General features: G+C 41.0%; 1 protein-coding gene across 37 annotated transcripts in view; it reads left to right on the forward strand.

The window, feature by feature from the left end:
• Positions 1 to 23432, forward strand: part of RIMS1 (regulating synaptic membrane exocytosis 1) — a 507196-nt gene that overhangs the window by 170604 nt on the left and 313160 nt on the right. The window contains exon 1 of one of the 37 annotated variants that reach the window (XM_073336429.2): positions 15306 to 15351. The exons of the other annotated variants lie outside the window; for them this stretch is intronic. The gene's annotated coding sequence lies outside the window, so the exon portion shown is untranslated. Of the gene's footprint in view, positions 1 to 15305; positions 15352 to 23432 lie in introns of those variants that run through there. 37 annotated transcript variants of the gene reach the window in all.

Consider the following 23432-nt stretch of genomic DNA (forward strand, 5'->3'; position numbering starts at 1 on the left):
AACTGTTCAGATAAGTTTTCACAATCAACCCACAGAGTTAAAATAAAATCTCAAAAATTCTTCCTAATAACAAATAAACTATGAACTTCCAATCTGCTCGTGGTTATTATGCATGCAGAAAAAGAGACTAAATTCATCAGATAAATGATTCATTAAAAGTAATTTGCTCAGTTGTAATGATAATCATGATATTTTCTCTAATTTTTTTACCCTCTCTCTATATCTAATCTTATTATACCATGCTCATCACGATGGTATCTGGATACCCATTGTGTGCTACTGAGGATAGTAAAACATGTCAGAATAGGGCTAAAAGTAGCAGAAAAATATAAAATTTGTTGCATGCTTTCCTGTACCTCTGAGAAGTGCAGAAGACCCTTTAAATGGTGAGGACTTCATGGCTCTTGAAATGATGTCTAATACAATTCTTAAACACACACAGCTCTCTCTGGATATGTTTATATCTATCTATCTAACATATATATATATCTCACTTCTTTTATGTGTTAGAGGTTATATAATACTCAGTGCTGCTGTAAGTAATTTTCTGCTGTTTTCAGTTTTATCAGAAAATTACTTATGAATGGGCCAGAACCACAAAGTTTGGCTGTGAATGTGAAATCAAAACTTCTCCAAAGTTTGGGTGGGATTCAGGTTTGGAATTTTAGTTCCAGATCATCTCTACTCCTTATATGGCAATATGATATTTACCAAGTATTTTCCCAAGACAAATCTATTTCCTTTTCTCCTTCAGTGTTCTGAAACACACCACAGAAGAGTGTGCCTATCTCCTGCCCCCTAGGAGAAATTTGCATGTGGGTAAATGGTCCAGTGTTCATCTTTCAGTTCACTTGATGAAAAGTCCATGTTTCAAGTTGGCTATTTAAATGGCTCCACAGTAAGCTTACCCAAGGGAATGGGAATGTTAATGCTGTTTTCTCGGACAGAACAAAACTAAAACGGTTGTTAGCAATTTCAGGGAATTATGGGAGAGTTGGCGTTCCAAGAGAGTGATTTTTGCGTCATGGTCAAGCCTTTTCATGAGCCAGATGTTTCCAGTGTGAGTTGAGATGGATAGCCTTGAACTAAGTGATGTATTGTAGTCCAGTAACAGGTAATAACTTCTCTTCACAAGCCAAAATTTTGCCCCATAGAAGCCAATGCTACACCCCCCTAGACTTTAATAAGACTATAATTTTACAACAAAATTAAATTTGAAAAAGGGATTGGAGCAAACAAAATGAGATCCTTGTTGGTGGAGTTAAAAGTGATTTGCTTCCCATTTTTCACATTGTCCAGAAGTTTCAATTCTGGTGCGAAGGGCAGGACTGGAGAGAGACTTTATCAGTTTGTGTGTGTAGGAAATTGTGGGCAGGGCAGGAAATGACTGAAGATCAGAATTTGAAGTAGGTTTCAGAGTAACAGCCATGTTAGTCTGTATTCAGAAAAAGAAAAGGAGTACTTGTGGCACCTTAGAGACTAACCAATTTATTTGAGCATAAGCTTTCATGAGCTACAGGATGAAGTGAGCTGTAGCTCACGAAAGCTTATGCTCAGATAAAATGGTTAGTCTCTAAGATGTCATAAGTACTCCTTTTCTAATCTGAAGTAGGTAATTATTGTAGAGCATAGTGTTTATCTGAGCATAATGACTGGAGAAATGTAATGTCAACTGTTTTTCCTGAAGTGCTAAAGGTTGGCTTTTCTGGACTATGATTGATTGAAATTATTTTCATTATATTACAATGTACATAATTTATAATCAGAAAAGAAAACATACTCATCACAAGATTTTTTGTAGTTGTGGGCCAGGTGTTTGAGAGACTTATCATTTTAATGCTTTTTAAAATTTATGTTTGCACAATGACTTGCTGATTTAAGGCTAACTTGAATGCATATGCTATGCAATTCAACCACTTGAAAATGTTTGTGCCACAAGACTAATGTAGCCAGAACAAAACTTCAGGATTGGAAAGAATTGTTTTCACTTCCCTTTCACAAAAGTCATAATTTTTGTAAAAAAAATTGTCATATAATTCATTAAAAGGCTAATTTGTATGTTGCTGACTAATACAGCTGCAACACCAAAACTGTTTCCTCAAAAGGAGGTAAAATGACATTACAAATTGCAAAGTGATAGATAAATTATCTCTCCGTAGCATTCAGCACAACTTATTTCCTAAAAGATTTAGTTTTCATATGCAGAGAAGAAGCACTGCTTTTCACTCAGCATTGACTAAAACTGCTGCTTTCAGCCGATAAAAGAAGCACTGTAAGAAGTTGAAGAAAAAAAATCTTCCTTAGTAAGATTGACTTTCTGAGGATGTAGTTCACTGTTGAGTTACTCATATACTCATAGACTTTAAGGTCAGAAAGGACCATCGTGATCATCTAATCTGACCTGCACATTGCAGGCCACAGAACCTCATCCACCCATTCCTTTAATAGACCCCGAACCTCTGGCTGAGTTACTGAAGTCCTCAAATCATGGTTTAAAGCAGGGATCGGCAACTTTTGGCCCGCGGCCCACCAGGGTAAGCCCCCTGGTGGGCTGGGCCGGTTTGTTTACCTGCCATGTCCGCAGGTTTGGCTGATCGCGGCTCCCACTGGCCATGGTACACTGTCCCAGGTCATTGGGTGCTGCGGGAAGCGGCAGCCAGCACATCCCTCAGGCTGCACCACTTCCCGCAGCCCCCATTGGCCTGGAGCAGCCAGCGGGAGCAGCGATCGGCCGAACTTGCAGATGCGGCAGGTAAACAAATTGGCCCAGCCTGCCAGAGGGCTTACCCTAGCGGGCTGCATGCCAAAGGTTGCCAATCCCTGGTTTAAAGACTTCAAGTTATAGAGAATTAACCATTTACACTAGTTTAAACCTGCAAGTGACCCGTGCCCCATGCTGCAGAGGAAGGCGAACCCCACCCAGGGTCTTTGCCAATATGAGCTGTGTTATCAGTTATCAAATATGGTTATCAGTTAGATCCTGAGCATGTGGGCAAGAGTCACCAGCCAGACACCTGGGAAAGAATGATCTGTAGTAATTCAGAGCCATCCCCATCTCCAACAGTTGGGGATTTTTTGCTACTGGCAGATGCTGATGGGCCACATGCCATTGTAGGCAGTCCTGTTATACCATCCCCTCCATAAATGTATCAAGCTCAGTCTTGAAGTCAGTTAGGTTTATTGTCCTCATTGCTCCCCTTGGAAGGCTGTTCCAGAACTTCATTCCTCTGATGGTTAGAAACCTTTGTCTAATTTCGAGCCTAAACTTGTTGATGGCCAGTTTATATCCATTTGTTCTTGTGTCCACATTGGCGCTAAACTTAAATAACTCCTCTCCCTCCCTGGTATTTATCCCTCTGATGTATTTATAGAGAGCAACTTCTATAGAACTTCTTTATAAATTTGTGTAGAGACAAGTTATTTATTTTTAAACTATATTACTTATGAATGGGCCAGAACCATTCATCATAAGTAATTTTTAAACTATATCTTCATCTTTTCAATTGTTTTTGTTTTATGCTTTTTTTTTGATTGATGTAATTATGTTTGATTATGTTTCAACACCTGTCTTAATGCTGTTCAGCCATAGTGAATTATCTACAGCCTTCCATACACAGAAAGCAGACACCTAATGGCCTTGGATATCAGTGGATCTATGTTCTTCAGTTAATCAGATCAGGGCTTCATTTAGTACTGACTCTGATTATGGAGGGTTCATTAGGTCATTTTTAACGTATGGCTTTAATTCAGCAAATAGGCTACAGCTACTCCTCTGTGCTTCCCTAGTGTGTCCTCTGGGTTTGTTATCTCTGCTAGCCAAATGCTTCAAGAAAAGATTGCCTACTTTTTCCATATGATTCTGCAATGGATGACCAAGGTAACATATTCTAGATCCATCCCTTTTTCTCAATTCTTTTTAAAAAGTTACTGAAGTTTCTACAGCTATCTTGGGTGTTCAGCAAATGTCTGTCAATTAATCAGCCATTATATATAAACCCTATGTAAATGATGCTGGAAAATTTCATACTCAGTGGAGCCTGTGTAAATAAAATGTAATATAATTAGTCCCCTAGGTCATTATTACAGACTATATGCTATAGCACTGTGTGATCCTGGATTATAGGTACAATTGCTCCAAATGATGGGCTCAAAGAAGGGGAAATGTTGCAGTGAAATAAAATGTAGTTTAGTTAAGAATTTTCCAGCAGAGATCCTAGTGTATTTCTTGAGTGGAATAATTCCGGTAATCTGCCCTGCCCCTGCAATAAAATCCTAGACTAAGAAAAATTAAATATTATACAGTTAAGCACTCAAAAGTCAAGAAATGCCAAAGTTAAGGTTGTACATACAAGCTTCACTATGCCCATTGTGCTATATACATTATTATAGTCATTAATTTATCCTATATGGAACCCCTTTTTATGAACATTACCAACTGTGCAGCTTTTAGCATTCAAGATGCACAGGAAATAAACCTGGTCTCTGGTGACCTATATCATTACTGCAGTCATAAATAACATTTCACTGCACAGTGAGGCTTTCTTTAGCTGCACACTTTGAGCTTAGCAAGAAAACTATTCAAATTGTACTACACCTGTAGAGTGTGATTTCCAATGGATTATAACTCTGTCAAATCAATGCCATAGTTTGACAGGGACACTTCTTCTCAACAAAGGATATTAGCAAACCTGATTTTTACATCCAACTCTTTTGGCACTAGGTCCATTGAAAATAAGAAATATGTTTAAAAATGGGGAACGTTTAACCTTTTCATTTTCCTTGTAATAAAAAATAGCTTAATGGTTTATGTTCAAACATAAAAAAAAATCACTTTTGGTGAGAAGCTGGGAAAATGTCAACCTAAGGTAAAAGCTTCAGAAAATTACAACCAACTGAAAATGGAGTTCAGTGGAAATGCCTGTGTAGCCTTAACTACAGTGGCAGCAGTTTTGTCTTCTATGATTTTTATCTGCTATTATAATATTATATTCTGTGGGAATGGAGCCTTCAACTTGCCATTCTTAGCGCTAATTAGTAGCTACATCTTCAGGAAGCTGACATGCTCTTTTGGTTTCTTCTCACTTTTCTTTTTTTTTTTTTTTTTTGCTTATATGGCAACTTTCATCAAAAAGGAGAGAGAGCTTTACTGTTATATGGCAACTTTCATCAAAAAGGACAGAGAGCTTTACTGCCTTTCTAGCTCTCCACTACATGCTTATCAGCTTGTGTAGACTGATATGATGTGTCATTCTGTAGTATTAAAGCCTTTCTAAAAAAGCTCTTTTTAGTTTTTTTTAGCAGCTACAGTACATATTTAGAAATTTCTGGAAGTTTTTAAATCAAGCTTTAACATTCCCTCCCTTTTAAAACACTATCCCTTAAGAACTTTGTATCCCCTGAGACAACTGTATCATGAAATGAGATTCTGTGATTTTCTTGATCTCTCTCTCTTCCAATTTATTCCACATCAGCAAATGTTTTCCTTTCATCCCCATGTCACTTTAGCAAGTAATACATATCATTGACAAAATCAGCACGCTTGCATTTATTAATCAATGACAAACTCAAAGCATAGTGTGATGAGGTAGTCTGCCCCTGTCAAGGATCCTCCTCCACTCTGAACGCTAGGGTACAGATGTGGGGACCTGCATGAAAAACCTCCTAAGCTTATCTTTACCAGCTTAGGTCAAAACTTCCCCAAGGTACAAAATATTCCACCCGTTGTCCTTGGATTGGCCACTACCACCACCAAACTAATACTGGTTACTGGGGAAGAGCTGTTTGGACGCGTCTTTCCCCCCAAAATACTTCCCAAAACCTTGCACCCCACTTCCTGGACAAGGTTTGGTAACAAGCCTCACCAATTTGCCTATGTGACTACAGACCCAGACCCTTGGATCTTAAGAACAATGAACAATCCTCCCAACACTTGCACCCCCCCTTTCCTGGGAAATGTTGGATAAAAAGCCTCACCAATTTGCATAGGTGACCACAGACCCAAACCCTTGGATCTGAGAACAATGAAAAAGCATTCAGTTTTCTTACAAGAAGACTTTTAATAGAAATAGAAGTAAATAGAAATAAAGAAATCCCCCCTGTAAAATCAGGATGGTAGATACCTTACAGGGTAATTAGATTCAAAACATAGAGAACCCCTCTAGGCAAAACCTTAAGTTACAAAAAAGATAGACAGAAATAGTTATTCTATTCAGCACAATTCTTTTCTCAGCCATTTAAAGAAATCATAATCTAACACATACCTAGCTAGATTACTTACTAAAAGTTCTAAGACTCCATTCCTGGTCTATACCCGGCAGAAACAGCATATAGACAGACCGAGACCCTTTGTTTCTCTCCCTCCTCCCAGCTTTTGAAAGTATCTTGTCTCCTCATTGGTCATTTTGGTCAGGTGCCAGTGAGGTTACCTTTAGCTTCTTAACCCTTTACAGGTGAGAGGATTTTTTTTTCTGGCCAGGAGGGATTTTAAAGGGGTTTACCCTTCCCTTTATATTTATGACAGCCCCTTAAGGCTAATACTGGTCAGTCCTCCTGTCATGTGACCTGGCCTTTAGGAATTTGGGGTGGTCTTACACACAAGGCCTAAGGAAATATGGAGAGAGAGGCAAAGAGTCCCAGGAAGAAGCAGGAGTTAAAAGAAATTCCGTTAGCCCTGGTCTACACTATGAATTTAGGTCGAATTTAGCAGCATTAGGTCGATTTAACCCTGCACCCGTCCACATGACCATGCCTGTTTTGTCAACTTAAAGGGCTCTTAAAATTGATGTCTGTACTCCTCCCCAGCAAGGGTAGTAGCACTAAAATCGACCTCACTGGGTTGAATTTGGGATAGTGTGGACGCAATTTGACGGTTTTGCTTCCGGGAGCTATCCCAGAGTGCTCCATTTTGACTGCTCTGGACAGCACTCTCAACTCAGATGCACTGGCAAGGTAGACCGGAAAAGCCCTGGGAACTTTTGAATTTCATTTCCTGTTTGGCCAGCATGGCAAGCTGATCAGCACAGGTGACCATGCAGAGCTCATCAGCACAGGTGACTAAGGAGACCCAGAATTGCAAAGAGCTTCAGCATGGACCAAATGGGAGACACTGGATCTGATCGCTGTATGGGGAGAAGAATCCATGCAGGCAGAACTCCATTCCAAAAGATGAAATGCCAATATATTTGCTAAAATCTCCAAGGGCATGATGGACAGAGGCTACAACAGGGACACACAACAGTGCCGTGTGAAAGTTAAGGAGCTGAGGCAAGCCTACCAAAAAACAAAGGATGCAAATGGTCGCTCTGGGTCAGAGCCCCACACATGCTGCTTCTATGATGAGATGCATGCAATTCTAGGGAGCGCCCCTACCACTACCCCACCACTGTCCGTGGACACCTGCAAGGGAGGAGTCTCACGCAACAGAGATGAGGATTTTGTGGATGAGGAAGATGAGGAGGAGGAGGAGGAGGATAGCGCACAGCAGGCAAGCGGAGAATCCCTTCTCCCCCGCAGCCAGGAAATGTTCATCACCCTGGAGCCAATACCCTCCCAAGGCGGGCTCCCGGACCATGAAGCCAGAGAAGGCACCTCTGGTGAGTGTACCTTTGTAAATATAATACAGGGTTTAAAAGCAAGCGTGTTTAATGATTAATTTGCCCTGAAGACTTGTGATGCATTCACGGCCAGTATAGCTACTGGAAAAGTCTGTTAACATGTCTGGGATGGAGCAGAAATCCTCTAGGGACATCTCCATGAAGCTCTCCTGGAGGTATTTTAAAAGCCTTTGCAGAAGGTTTCTGGGGAGGTCAGCCTTATTCCATCCTCCATGATAGGACACTTTTACCATGGCAAGCCAGTAGCAAGTAGTCTGGAATCATTGCAGAACAAAGCATTGCCACAAATGGGCCCAGGCTTTGGTGGCATTCAAGTAACATCCATTCTTTATCTCTTTGTATTGGCCTCAGGAGAGTGATGATATTCATGGTCACCTGGTTCAAATATGGGAAATTTGTTTAAGGGAACATTCAGAGGTGCCCATTCCTGCTGGGCTGTTTGCCTTTCGCTGAAAATAAATCATCCCCGCTGTTAGCCACGCGGTGGGGGGAGGTCCGTTCATGCTGAACTGTTTGCATTTGGTTGACAGGGGTGTTCCCTGATACTAGCCATGCGGTGGGGGGGGGGTCGGAAAGGTGTGAAGTGATCATCCCAGAGAATTGGGGGGGGTTGGGTTGTGCTGCACATTCACCCTAAAACCACAGCCCCTTCTTTTAAATGGCCAACCCAATGGGCTTTGCTTGGTATGGGAAAGGAGGGCGCTGCTGTTTGAAACTGTTTCCACATGTTATGAAGGTTGAAGAAGCCAAAACTCTTTGCCTTATCATGGCTGCCTGGAAGCTGAATTCTGTTGCCCAGCCAAGCGTGTGTGATGTCTCACACCAAACTGGCAGGCACTCAATATAAGAGGCAAAATGCGACCTTGTACCAAAAGGACATGTGCTGTGTAATGTGAATCGCTTGATTCAGTGTGAAATAATCTTTGTTCCCTTTGTTCTCTAAAATGTATCTTTTTAAATACTACTCTCCCTTTTTTTCCTCCTGCACCTGCAAATGTTTCCACACTCCCCCTATCATCTCCATCCCAGAGGCTAGTGCAGATTAGAAGGTGAAAAAAAACCCGCACTCACAATGAAATATTCTCAGAGCTCATGCAGTCCTCCCGCACTGAAAGAGCTCAGCAGAATGTGTGGAGGCAAACAATGGCAGAGACCAGGAAAGCGTTAAATGAACGTGATGAGAGGAGGGAGGAGCACGATGAAAGGAGGCAGCATGCAATGCTGAGTCTAATGGGGGAGCAAACCGATATGCTCAGGCATCTGGTGGAGCTGCAGGAAAGGCAGCAGGAGCACAGATCACTGCTGCAGCCCCTGTATAACCTCCCCAAGTTTCATATCCTCCTCACCCAGATACCCAAGAAAGCGGAGGTGGGGTGCGGGGGAGGCTACTGGCACCCAGCCACTCCACCCCAGAGGACTGCCCAAGCAACAGAAGGCTGGCATGCAATAAGTTTTGAACTGCTCCTCCCCTCATCCACCATCCCACCTGGTGCTTCCCTCCTCACCCACCCCTCCTGGGCTACCTTGCGAATTTTCCCCTATTTGTGTGATGAATTAATAAAGAATGCATGATTTTGAAACGATAATGATGTTATTGCGTCTGAAAGCGGTGATCGAAGGGGGAGGTCGGTTGGCTTACAGGGAAGTAGAGTCATCGAAGGGGGCAGGTTTTCATCAAGGAGAAACAAACAGAACCGTCACACCGTAGCCTGGCCAGTCATGAAACTGGTTTTCAAAGTTTCTCTGATGTGCAGGACACCCAGCTGTGCTCTTCTAATCACCCTGGTGTCTGGCTGTGTGTTATTGGCTGCCAGGCTATTTGCCTCAACCTCCTACCCCGCCATAAACGTCTCCCCCTTACTCACAGATATTGTGGAGCACACAGCAAGCAGTAATAACAATGGGAATATTTGTTTAGCTGAGGTCTAACCTAGTCAGTAAACTGCGCCAGTGAGCTTTTAAACATCCAAATGCACATTCTACCACCATTCTGCACTGGCTCAGCCTATAGTTGAACTGCTCCTTACTACTGTCCAGAGTGCCTGTGAATGGCTTCATGAGCCATGGCATTAAAGGGTAGGCTGGATCCCCAAGGATAACTATAGGCATTTCAACATCCCCAATGGTACTTTTCTGGTCTGGGAAGTAAGTTCCTTCCTGCAGCTGTTGAAACAGACTAGAGTTCCTGAAGATGCGAGCGTCATGCACCTTTCCCGGCCATCCCACGTTGATGTCGGTGAAACGTCTCTTGTGATCCACCAGTGCTTGCAGCATCATTGAAAAGTACCCCTTGTGGTTTACATACTGGCTGCCAAGGTGGTTCGGTCCCAGGATAGGGATATGCGTTCCGTCTATCGCCCCACCACAGTTAGGGAACCCCATTGCAGCAAAGCAATGACCTGCACATTTCCCAGGGTCACTACCCTTGATAGCAGCAGCTCAGTGATTGTGTTGGCTACTTGGATCACAGCAGCCCCCACAGTAGATTTACCCCCTTCAAACTGATTCCTTACTGACTGGTAGCTGTCTGGCGTTGCAAGCTTCCACAGGGCTATTGCCACTTGCTTGTGAACTGTGAGGGCTGCTCTCATCTTGGTATTCTTGTGCTTCAGGTCAGGGGAAAGCAAGTCACAAAGTTCCATGAAAGTGCCCTTATGCATGCGAAAGTTTTGCAGCCACTGGGAATCATCCCAGACCTGCAACACTATGTGGTCCCACCAGTCTGTGCTTGTTTCCCAGGCCCAGAATTGGCATTCCATGGCATGAACCTGCCCCACTACCACCATGATGTCCAAATTGCCAGGGCCTGAGATGTCTGTGTCCATGTCCTCATCACTATTGTGATCATGCTGTCATCGCCTCCTCGCCTGCTTTTGCAGGTTCTGCACATATTGCAGGATAATGTGAGAGCTGTTTGCAATGCTCACAACAGCAGCGATGAGCTGAGTGGGCTCCATGTTTGCCATGGTATGGCGTCTGCAGGAGAGCAGAGTTGCAGTGGAAGCAGTGGATGACAACAGATGCCACGAGAATAGATATTTATACAGAACGACGAGAGGACCTGAGAGGTGGATTCATGGCACCAGGAGAGCAGAGTTGTAGCGGAATTGGTGAAGGATGACGGTTAGCACCACACACATTTCTTGAGAAGAACCCGGGAGCACATGACAGACAACATGGAGAAATTTGCTATTGAGACAACAGCAGCAGAGCAGAGTTGCAGTGGAAGCACTCCCACTGCACCATCTGCTGACAGCTGTATGGTGTCTGCACGAAAAAAAAGGCGTGAAACGATTGTCTGCCCTTGCTTTCATGGAGGGAGGGGCAACTGATGACATGTACCCAAAACTACCTGCAACAATGTTTTTGCCCCATCAGGCATTGGGAGCTCAACCCAAAATTGCAATGGGCAGTGGAGACTGGAGGAACTGTACAACCCACAGTGCAATGCTCCGAAAGTCGACGCTAGCCACGGTACTGCAGACGAACTCTACCAACTTAATGCATTTAGTGTGGACATATGCAATAGACTGTATAAAATCGATTTCTAAAAATCGACTTCTATAAGATTGACCTAATTTCATAGTGTAGACATACCCTTAGTGTATCTTTAAGGGCCTGGAACCTGGAGCCTTGAAGAGAGGGTGTGGCAGGGCCCCCCCTCTCACCCAGCCAATAAGGAATGAGCTGGGGGAAGGGACCAGCATAAATGCTGCCTTCTCCTTCATAGATGAGCAGAATTGCCTATATATACTTCAGGGAGCAGGAAGGCTCTTGCAGAGGCCCTGAATTAACTGGGAGAAGTCAGCAGCAGTGGAAGGCCTGCCTGCTGAACTCTCATAGCCTGAGGGTGGAAGAACTGATAGGTAAAAGGGCAGAGCAGGGTGAGAAGCTATATAAAGTCCTGAAGCTTGCCTGAACCACAGCTCCACCTCCATGGAGAAGAGCTGTGGAAAATTCCTTCCTTAAGAAGGGAAACAGTAAGGATAGTTTGGAAGATATCCCGGTATATACCAGAGAAGGTGAAGGAGAGCTTTGTGTGATTTTTGCCTTTGGGGTTGAATAAAGTAGACCCCTGGAAAAAGTATCTCTTACAAGATTGATAAACATGGAAATACCAATACCAAGTGTAAGCAAAATAGTAATGCCATTAAGAATTTGCATCAGAGAGAATTCCAAACATTCATAATCAACTGAAAATAAGATTTATATAAAATTAGAATGCCACAGTTAGGTAGTTCACAATTTGCTAAATAATCAATTCATAAGAGTCTGTCTGTATTTCCTACATGTAATATTTCCTTTGCGGCTGTGTTATTCAGCCTTAATTTTCTTTTGGTTAATTATATCCCATTACTCCTACTTGTTGATTGTTAATTATTATTTATTATAATAACTAGGAGCAACTGCAGTAATATTAGAGCACCCTACATTGATCTTTCTTCTTGTGATTGCTCCTTCAAGTAAACTTGAAGATAGTTTTATCTACTGTAAGTGTGATATATGCAGTTAGAAAGCTAGCTGTCTATCATAGACTTCTGACAAAGTGAGATGGGGCAGAAGGTTTAAAAAACCAGAATATTTTGCCTGTCTGGGTATGTGCTGTAGGTGCAGAATGGCTAAGGGAACTTGCTAGTAGCTCCTACAATTCTGCTCTCAGTCTGCCTTCTTTCCAAGAACTTCTCTGGCAGCAAAAGCCAAAATTTAGCCCTGAAACTGGGCAACAAAAGGATATAGCAGGCTACAATTCCTGCTGAGTGTTCACGTCTTGATTATAAAGACCAAATATACTCATTACCTGGAAGAAGCTAGTGGCTGAAAGGAGTGAAGACCCATTTCTTCTTCTCATAGACCTTCCCCTCGATTAGTCCTGGAAATCACCTAGTCCTTAAATTGTAAACCTACTCATGATTAGCCAGACAGTCCAAAAGGTTATGATTTTTGTCTCTTTTTCAGTGGAAGTGTGGACCTGGCAGCTTGAAAAGAAATGTCGGTTATAGAACACATTTTAACTAGGTAATAAATCTTGTACTTACAGTGGGATTTAATTAATTTTAAAATGTTAAAACATCTAATCGGACTTGAGAACTTACTACTTTTACTATGGAAAATTAGCTTAATCATTACAAAAACAATATATAATCTATTCACAGTGTAATTAAATTCTCATTTATTTTAAACATCTGCCACAACTACAACATAACTAACCTATTACATAAACTTTAAAACTTTCAAAGAAAACATTACAATGTCTAACAGGAAGAACATCTTCTTCACATAAGACAACATATCAATACCTCAATGACTGTTTAGATCTGATCCTAAAAAGTGAATGACTACATAAGCATAAGTTTATTCACAAGTGCTAGTTGCCCATTTTGTCAAGCTACCATGTCCATTATAGCCTAAAGATAATTAGATGCTATAATATGTCTGTGATAAATGATCTTCTTGACTTGTGCATTTTACTTTAAGCCTTTAGTTCTAATGCAATTATCATGCAAAATTTAATAAAGAATACTTTTTATTTAATTGCATGAATCAGGCTTATTTCTCCTTGTGAATAAAAGTCAGTTTATTTTTCCCTTGCAAGCAATGTAGTTAGAATGCATTATTATTTTTTCTGTTTTAACTATATCCTACATTGTATGGGTTTTCATCCCAAAGGATCTAAAAATGGTATACAGATTGTGGATCCAAGTCCGAATTCCTTGTGCACCTAAAATTTCCATAATTACAGTAAATACTCTTGGGCATGGGATCCTTTTTTAAAATCAGTTGATAAAATGATACTGTAACATTAACTAGAATATGATTTAATAGAATAAATGTATGGAGCAATTTTGTGGGAAGGAATCACAGTAAGACTTTCGTTGCTAGCTAAAAAGTTTCAAAAGTAAAGAAAGATTTTTGACTTACTAAACATTAAATGAAACTGACAAACAGCAGAATAATTCCCAGAGAACAAAGTCATTATTAGAAATGGATGTAATCTGTTCTCTTTCTCGCTCTCTTTTTTGTTACAAAGAAGTTTAATCCTCATCCAGGATTAAAATTCAGTGTATTTTTAGCAGTGCTGTGTCCTAGATAAAATATACTTCTATCTATATTTTTATACGTCTTTTAGGATTCTGGAGTATTTTGTCCTCCCACCAAACAGTCACATACTGGAATGTATATGTGTAACTAAAACATAGATATAGATCTGTATGTGCATAGCTGCAATTATCTAGGCTCTTTCCACATTTTGTAATCGCAATAGTGGGGTGGAGTATATGTTTGTTTTATAATACACACATCTGAGGATAGAGTATCCTGTACAAAGTAAGCAGAGCTATAGAAGAAGTTTCTGTGCCTTTTTTGATCATTTCTCATGGTGTTGGTGCACGTTAGGAATAGCTTTTGAAGTTCCTGGTTTTCTTTATAAGGATAACTTTTATTAAAAATAGAACTATAATATGATTAACAAAGTCCAAAAGCTGTAATTTGGTTCTTTAAAGCATTGGTTGACTGGGCCAGATAGATAATGAAATCTCTATTTGATGAAACCAGAGGTGGGTCCAAGTCACATAGTTTGGTCCCAGATTCAAATTTTCCAAGCATTAGAAGGTGCCCAGCTATGACTTTTAGGAGCATACAGGAAAATCTCATCTACTATGTGAACTTATTTCTACTGAACACTTTACATAAAGCCTGACAATGAAATACAATTTATATTTGATTATTATGTTAATTATGTTTTCCATAAAAATACTATTTAGCAATAAGAAAAGGAGTACCTGTGGCACCTTAGAGACTAACAAATTTATTTGAGCATAAGCTTTTGTGAGCTACAGCTCACTACAGATGCACTCAGTGGAAAATATAGTGCGGAGATTTATATACATAGAGAACATGAAACAATCACTCTCATTACAGTGTGTATGGTAACATCCATTGTTTCATGTTCTTTATGTATAGAAATCTCCCCACTTTATTTTCCACTGCATGCATCCGATGAAGTGAGCTGTAGCTCACGAAAGCTTATGCTCAAATCAATTTGTTAGTCTCTAAGGTGCCACAAGTCCTCCTTTTCTTTTTGCGGATACAGACTAACACGGCTGCTACTCTGAAACCTGTTATTTAGCAATAGTGAGAACTTGGCACCAATCAGTAGTTATGGGAAATTTGCCATTTTCATTTCTAGAAAGTAGTGTAAAATATTTAAAAAATAGGTATTGGAATCTGAATATTCAGCTGAGCAGATGTGTTTGGTAGCTCTGAATATTTGTGCTAGTAAATGTAAAGATGTTTGTGGTATTGCTGCTGGACAAGATTGGGTATATTACTGGGACAAATTCAATGGTTGTAAGTGGTGATGTAAGCTATACATTAGGTGCCAGTTCTTCAGGAAATGGGTTAAGTGGCAAATAGTGTAGCTTGCACCAACTTGGCATTCAGTGGGTGAGCAAAATAAGTGCAATTTAATAGCTAAGTAAGTGTGTTTGAGACAGATTCACTTTTCAGCTACAGCGTCTTTATGCCAGCATAGCATAGTTTCTGCAAAGGAGCCATGGGACAGGCATAATTCATACCCAGTGAATAGTAATTGTGGGGTCTTGTTTGCCAGATCTGTGTCAGCTCCATAAACACTCCTGGAACAGTGGATCAGGGACTGCAGGAAAAAGAGCGGGAAGAGGTGTGGCCAGGGCATCTCCTGACTGCTGCAAGTGAATCAGCTTACCTACCTTATTCCAAGGTGTGAATGATGTCCTTTGTTCTTCTGTTGCTGCTGGGACCTCACTTCATCTTACATCCTCCTGCTGCCTGTTCTTTCTGTTTTTCTGCCACCCCCTTTTCAGCATGCATGTTACTTTAATCCTGCACATCCAGTGACAATCCTACTGATGCGAGTTACACAGCTTTTCCACCTATCCCATATACACTTGTTTTCTGCTCAATTTACACCTTTTTAGTAGAACTCAGTGTTTGAGTCTCTTGGTCACCTGAATTGACTTTAGTAGACTCTAGTAGACCAGCCACAGTGGAGGCTGGTGAAATCTGAGATTGGGGAGGTGAAGCGGACACCCAATTCTTCACTACAACCTTGCTAACAGCAGTAGGTAAAGATCACGCTATCTGAATTATATATGTGATCTGTACTCTCCCGCTCCCCCAGAGGCAGCTCCACAACTTGTGGGGGAGGCAGATTTTTGTCTTTTGCAGCAGGCAGACTGGTCTTCTAACTATGCTGGTCTTCTGCCAAGCTGGTATCCTTGGCCTTCCGTAGCCTGGAAGGCTTGGAAGGCTATGAATATTTTCTGCTAGATAGAGCCCAATCTGCTTTCTATTTTTATGATAAAGTAAAAAAAATAAAGAAAAGATAGCAAGGAAAAGCCATATGTCATGGAATGTTGAAATAATCTACAATTAAATTCCTAATATTTAACTTTAGTTTACCATTCAAAATTACTTTTCCATTCCATGAATAGAATACCTGGAACTGTAAAGACCAATATAATTTTAAACTCTTCTGGAAAATAAATACTACACTGATTTACCTCACCTGAAGATCTGGCCCAATGTATTTCATGCATGGTGGACCATAACTGCTGATTATCAGTAAGTATCAATGGTGCCCAAAACCAAGGAAAAGATATTCCAGCAGATGGGAATTTTCTCCCCAAGGATCCAATTGATTAAGACTGTGAAGTGGCAACAAGCTCCCTGTAATCCTCCTTGTCTCCTACTGCAGAGTTGGTAGCCATCTGTGGCAGTTAACCACAGCAAGGTCCATAAAGACATTATCCCTAAAATGGGTATTAGAGCCTATAAGATCTGAACTGGGTCTTCAATACCTTCTTTTAAGACAGAAGTTTCTATAGATTCGGTACACTTTTCTTCAAGACCTCTAACTACCAACTCTGTGTAAGGCACATGTGTTGAAATGCCTGGAAGGTGTGCTTGCATAATAAACAGTTGGTTTCATCAGCAGAATTGCAAGGAGGTAAGTGATTCAAGGAGTTACTAGACCAGGTGGTAATACAAACAAGTACCTTCCCTTGTTACCTAAGTCTGTCTTAGGGTTTTAAACGGTTACCCATCACCATAGTATTTGTCCTCTAAAAAGAGTGCGAGTACTTTAGGTATGCATTCCTTTAATGCCCTCAATCCCATGGCAAAAGATTCCTCCTCTTCAAAAGAGAAATACAGTATACAAGACAAAAATATGTACAATATATAGGATAAAAATCCCCAAAAGGCTGGAAATTCCAAGACTTTCCATGAACACCATTCTGCAGGAGACACGTTGGTTAACAAGAAACATGAAGTAAAATCTACACAGGACTCTCTAATTCAGGCCACTGGAAGATCAAGACCAGTGTACTAGCAGACAGCCTTCGAGATCAGAGAAAGGAAATCTCATTTCCTGGCAGAATGTGAATGCTCCACTTCAGACAAATGAGTCTTTTACAGCATCAAGGAAAATTATTCTCCATATGTAACAAATTTTTTCATAGTATCCTTTCATCTAGTCCTGGACTTTGAAGGAGCCACAAAAACAGAGAATGACATCCAAAGAGCATTTGCTTGACAAAGGAGTAATCAGAGCCAATTTCATTATGAAATTCTGAAAATTGTACTTCGTGATTCCCTTAGTCCCCAGAAACCCAGAGGGCTAAAGGCATCAACAAATTCATAAAAAACCTGCAGAAAATTCAGGATGTAAAGTCTATAATTTAGCCTGGGGCACACCTATCAGAGGGCATCCTTTCATTCACAGACTTTTCAGAAGTTTATACTCCTGGGGGAATTCTGTGGCACTGTGCACGTGCAGAATTCATGTGCCTGCCGATTTTTTTTCTTTGCAAAAATACATTCTGCTGGAGAGGCACTGCAGTTATGCCTTTTTTCCACCGGGGCTGCTATGGCACCAGAACAGAGGCAGCCGGCTCACCGCTCACTGTGAACAAATAACTTGTGGTTGAACTAGAGCATGTCTTTTAGAAAGACATCCAGTTTTGAGTTTAAGACTTCAAGTGATGGAGAATTTACCACATTTCTTTTCAAGCTACACATTTTGGCCTTGTGCCACACATGTAGTTAACAGAGTGATTTTGGTGCAAATAATAGTTCAGGAGATAAGGTATACACCTGTATGTGAAAGAAAATGAATCTTCTTCAACTAAGGTTGAGATTATCAGAGCCTAAGAGTTAGGCCATTAAAGGGAATCGATGAAGGGAGAGAAACTCAGACCAAAACTTGAGTTCAAGGAAAATTTCTACCTCCAAAATTTCCTGAATTTGGAATAGATTTACTTAATAGTGCAGAGACAAAGGGTAAACCCTAAGGATCCACAGATCTCAGCAGCTCACAAACTGATTCAGTGAGCAATTTGGGGATTAAGTTTCATCCTCTCTTCATGCAATGGTAAACCAAACTCACTTCATCCACATGTTGTTAACTTCTTTAAAGTGTCAGGGAACTTTAATCTTCCAAAAGTTTTCACTGAAGTCTTCCAGAGGAGTAAAAAAATGAGTTGAGTGTCTTCTGTATTTGTTAGTTCTCAACATAACTTTCCTATTGGCAATAATTTGGGCGAGACAGATGTCAGAATGAGAACACTTGAAATGCAGTTGTGCAACTTATGTTCAGCTAATATTATGTGGCGTACTGTAAAAGGATGAGGGCCTATCTTATAACACCCTCCTCCTTCCTGACTCAGCTTTGCTCTTGCTGAGTCAGCTCACTTCCTGCGTTAATTCTGTCTGAGCTCTCTCAAGAAATCTAGGGAAGCAGTTTCCAGTGGGTTTAGTTGTTTTATTTAAGCCTTCATAACAAAACTTTGACAGACTTTTCCCTCAAAAGTCTGTGCAGGCCGAGTAGTCCCTTCCCCAAGTCTGTCCCTCACTTTGGTAACTTCATTAACCAAAATTTCCTGGCTCTTACCTTAGAACCTCAGCAATACAGGACTCCACATGTTCTCCCTTCTGTCCATTTGGTTTCTGGAACAATTCCGCTCTGTAGTCGCTCCAGTAGCAGTCCATTGGGAGCACAGCCCCTGGGCCCTCAGCTTTCTGGAAGGTTTTGCAATATTCTCTTCCATTTCCTGCTGCTCTCTTTTATAAGGCTCAGCAAATTAAGTTCCAGCTCTTTCTCAGGTGCAGTGTGTGGGGCTAATAAGCCTGCTAGCCAGCTAGCTAACTGCAGATCTCTGATTCCAGAGGAATGGTATCCCATATATCTTCACAAGGACTACATGAGACTTTGTTCCCAATTTTGATTCAGTTTTCCACAGATCCCAAGATAGTTCTTTCCTTGTTCTCAACAGTCCTTAAACATAAAGAGTTAGAGACTAGGTTAACTTTGATGTGAAGAGCATTAATGATGTCCCTAAGATAACAAAACACTTCCCAAAAATCTAATTTTGATTCATAGCCTTCCACTGAAGTTGGTGGCAGGAGGCTGTTAGACCTTTAGAGAAAGTAGATGGGTCTAAAACTATATCCACGATTCTTATGCAAGAATGTTCTTTTGCCTTGTGAAATAAGGACATACACCAGAGTCAGCAGCACTTCATGGTTTGAAAGATCCTTTTACATTAGCTCCAAACATAGAATCATAGAACCGTAGGAGTGGAAGGGACTGCAAGAGATCATTAGTTCAGTCCCCTGACTCATGGCAGGACCAAGTATTATCTAGACAGTCCCTGACAGGTGTTTCATAGAATCATAGAATATCAGGGTTGGAAGGGACCCCAGAAGGTCATCTAGTCCAACCCCCTGCTCGAAGCAGGACCAATTCCCAGTTAAATCATCCCAGCCAGGGCTTTGTCAAGCCTGACCTTAAAAACCTCTAAGGAAGGAGATTCTACCACCTCCCTAGGTAACGCATTCCAGTGTTTCACCACCCTCTTAGTGAAAAAGTTTTTCCTAATATCCAATCTAAACCTCCCCCACTGCAACTTGAGACCATTACTCCTCGTTCTGTCATCTGCTACCATTGAGAACAGTCTAGAGCCATCCTCTTTGGAACCCCCTTTCAGGTAGTTGAAAGCAGCTATCAAATCCCCCCTCATTCTTCTCTTCCGCAGGCTAAACAATCCCAGCTCCCTCAGCCTCTCCTCATAACTCATGTGTTCCAGACCCCTAATCATTTTTGTTGCCCTTCGCTGGACTCTCTCCAATTTATCCACATCCTTCTTGTAGTGTGGGGCCCAAAACTGGACACAGTACTCCAGATGAGGCCTCACCAATGTCGAATAGAGGGGAACGATCACGTCCCTCGATCTGCTCGCTATGCCCCTACTTATACATCCCAAAATGCCATTGGCCTTCTTGGCAACAAGGGCACACTGCTGACTCATATCCAGCTTCTCGTCCACTGTCACCCCTAGGTCCTTTTCCGCAGAACTGCTGCCTAGCCATTCGGTCCCTAGTCTGTAGCTGTGCATTGGGTTCTTCCGTCCTAAGTGCAGGACCCTGCACTTATCCTTATTGAACCTCATCAGATTTCTTTTGGCCCAATCCTCCAATTTGTCTAGGTCCTTCTGTATCCTATCCCTCCCCTCCAGCGTATCTACCACTCCTCCCAGTTTAGTATCATCCACAAATTTGCTGAGAGTGCAATCCACACCATCCTCCAGATCATTTATGAAGATATTGAACAAAACCGGCCCCAGGACCGACCCTTGGGGCACTCCACTTGATACCGGCTGCCAACTAGACATGGAGCCATTGATCACTACCCGTTGAGCCCGACAATCTAGCCAGCTTTCTACCCACCTTATAGTGCATTCATCCAGCCCATACTTCCTTAACTTGCTGACAAGAATACTGTGGGAGACCGTGTCAAAAGCTTTGCTAAAGTCAAGAAACAATACATCCACTGCTTTCCCTTCATCCACAGAACCAGTAATCTCATCATAAAAGGCGATTAGATTAGTCAGGCATGACCTTCCCTTGGTGAATCCATGCTGGCTGTTCCTGATCACTTTCCTCTCATGCAAGTGCTTCAGGATTGATTCTTTGAGGACCTGCTCCATGATTTTTCCAGGGACTGAGGTGAGGCTGACTGGCCTGTAGTTCCCAGGATCCTCCTTCTTCCCTTTTTTAAAGATTGGCACTACATTAGCCTTTTTCCAGTCATCTGGGACTTCCCCCGTTCGCCACGAGTTTTCAAAGATAATGGCCAATGGCTCTGCAATCACAGCCGCCAATTCCTTCAGCACTCTCGGATTCAACTCCTCCGGCCCCATGGACTTGTTCACGTCCAGCTTTTCTAAATAGTCCCCAACCACCTCTATCTCCACAGAGGGCTGGCCATCTCTTCCCCATTTTGCGATGCCCAGCGCAGCAGTCTGGGAGCTGACCTTGTTAGTGAAAACAGAGGCAAAAAAAGCATTGAGTACATTAGCTTTTTCCACATCCTCTGTCACTAGGTTGCCTCCCTCATTCAGTAAGGAGCCCACACTTTCCTTGGCTTTCTTCTTGTTGCCAACATACCTGAAGAAACCCTTCTTGTTACTCTTGACATCTCTGGCTAGCTGCAGCTCCAGATGTTTGACGAACCTGTTCTTAAAAATCTCCAATGATGGAGATTCTACAACTTGCGCAGGCAATTTATTCCAGTTCTTAACCACCCTGACAGGAAGTTTTTCCTAATGTCCAATCTAAACTGCCCTTGCCATAATTTAAGTCCATTGCTTCTTGTCCTAGTCTCAGAGTTTAAGAAGAATAATTTTTCTCCCTCCTCCTTGTAACATCCTTGTATGTACTTGAAAACTGTTATCATGTCCCCCCTCAGTCTTCTCTTTTCCAGATTAAACAAAACCAGTTTTTTCAATCTTCTCTAATAGGTCATGTTTTCTAGGCTTTCTAATCCCTATGGGGGATTAGCCACCAGTCTTAGGGTTATCTGCCCTATTTCTCAGCAGTTTGTCCTGAATTTGGCATCCTCAGTTGTGACCCACTGAGGCATGATTACAGACCTCCCCAGAGCCCTTTCTCCAGTACTCCTTCCTAGGCAGTCATTTCCCATTTTGTATGTGTGCAACTGATTGTTCCTCCCTAAGTAGAGTATTTTGCATTTGTCCTTATTGAATTTCATCCTATTTACTTCAAACCATTTCTCCAATTTGTCCAGATCATTTTGAATTTTAATCCTATCGTCCTAAGCACTTGCAACCCCTCCCAGCTTGGTATCATACACAAACTTTGTAAGTGTACTCTCTATGCCATTATCTAAATCTTTGATGAAGATATTGAACAGAACTGATCCCTGCAAGTACTGGACCCAGAACTGAGTCCTGCAAGACCCTCATTCAATATGCACTTCCAACTTGACTGTGAACACTGATAACTACTCTGGGGGGAATTGTTTTCCAGCCAGTTATGCACTCACCTGGTAATAGCTCCATCTAGGTTATATTTCCCTAGTTTTGTTTTTGTTGTTTTGTTTTAAACTGGACCAGCATGTCTACACTGATGCATTATCTGAAAGGAGAGTTGCCCATGTTGTGGATACCTTATACAATCTTCTCTTTCCTTCTTTATTCTCTTTTGAATGCTCACTCTTATGTATTCCATTAGTCATAGGATCTGTGGTCAATATGATGGGTAAATTTTTTTGTTAGTTTTCTTTGACTGTAGACTCTTAGCTACTGGCTTTCTTCAGTTAATTTATTATTCTTTCTACTCACTTAAATCAATTATTGTAATGATCAATTTACTGAATGCTGGAGCATTTTCTTGAAATAAAGTTTATATAATTTTTAATCTTCATTTTGAGAGTTTTTTCTCTCAAAAAAGAAAGAGATTTTATTTCATCTTTTTTGGTGAGATGGCATTTTATGTCATCAATGCTTAACAACATTTTTGTAAATATATGCTTCCCGACACCAAGAAACTTTGTCACAGACTTTTCACTCTTTCCCCTTATGCTCTGGTGTAGTTTCTTACAGGCTGCTTTTCATTTAGAAACTGTCTCCTTATAACTCATCTTAGCGTTTCCGCACTGATCACACCTATATTATTTTCTTTAACTTCTCAATGCCTATACTAGCTATTCCCCCCCTTCAATATTGTGCTTTTTCACTCAGCTTAACATGTCTTTGACAACATACTGCCTTTTGTGTTATTTTTGGGCTATCCATAGGCCACTTAGTATTCAAAGGTTTTAGACTTTTATTTGTCACATGTTTCTTTTAAAATGAGATATTATAATGTTTCTGAGGCAAAAATCAATTCTTACTCCTTGCTTCTACTCTGTTCTTTTCTGTTTGTTTTAATATATGAAGCATGACAAATAAGTTAAATATAATTACATTGATTCAGCAGTTTATCTTATTGAATAGCTAAAAAATATCTATTCTGTCAACCACTATTTTCTTTTAATCTGTAAATTTATCTGGATAGCCAAAATTTGGTGCCCAATATGTTTTCTTTCCCATTTCAATTAAAATGTCACATGACAGTATTAAATAAGCACAGGGAATTTTCAGTTCATGTATTATAAAGAACATAGAAAAGAGGATAATAGTTAAGATTAATAATGTACAACAGCAGTTTTAATTTTCAGCCTGCTGTCTACTAAATTTTAGGGGGCACTAGATATAGTAAATACTGTAGGTGTTTCACCAAGAAATGATTATTGTACTTGCGCACAAATTGACATAGAAAAATTTCAACAACTATTTCAGGCTAAATTATTTTAATTCTGCTAAATACTAATGTTCCTGGTGGAAGATAAACTAGTAGATATGAATTTACAGAACTGAAATAGAAAAGTCATTTACAAAATGGTTCAGTCTGAAAGATTGCCATTTAAAAAAAAAACCC

Source organism: Lepidochelys kempii, chromosome 3 (assembly GCF_965140285.1).
Source record: "Lepidochelys kempii isolate rLepKem1 chromosome 3, rLepKem1.hap1, whole genome shotgun sequence".
In the NCBI taxonomy this organism is placed as follows: domain Eukaryota; kingdom Metazoa; phylum Chordata; order Testudines; family Cheloniidae; genus Lepidochelys; species Lepidochelys kempii.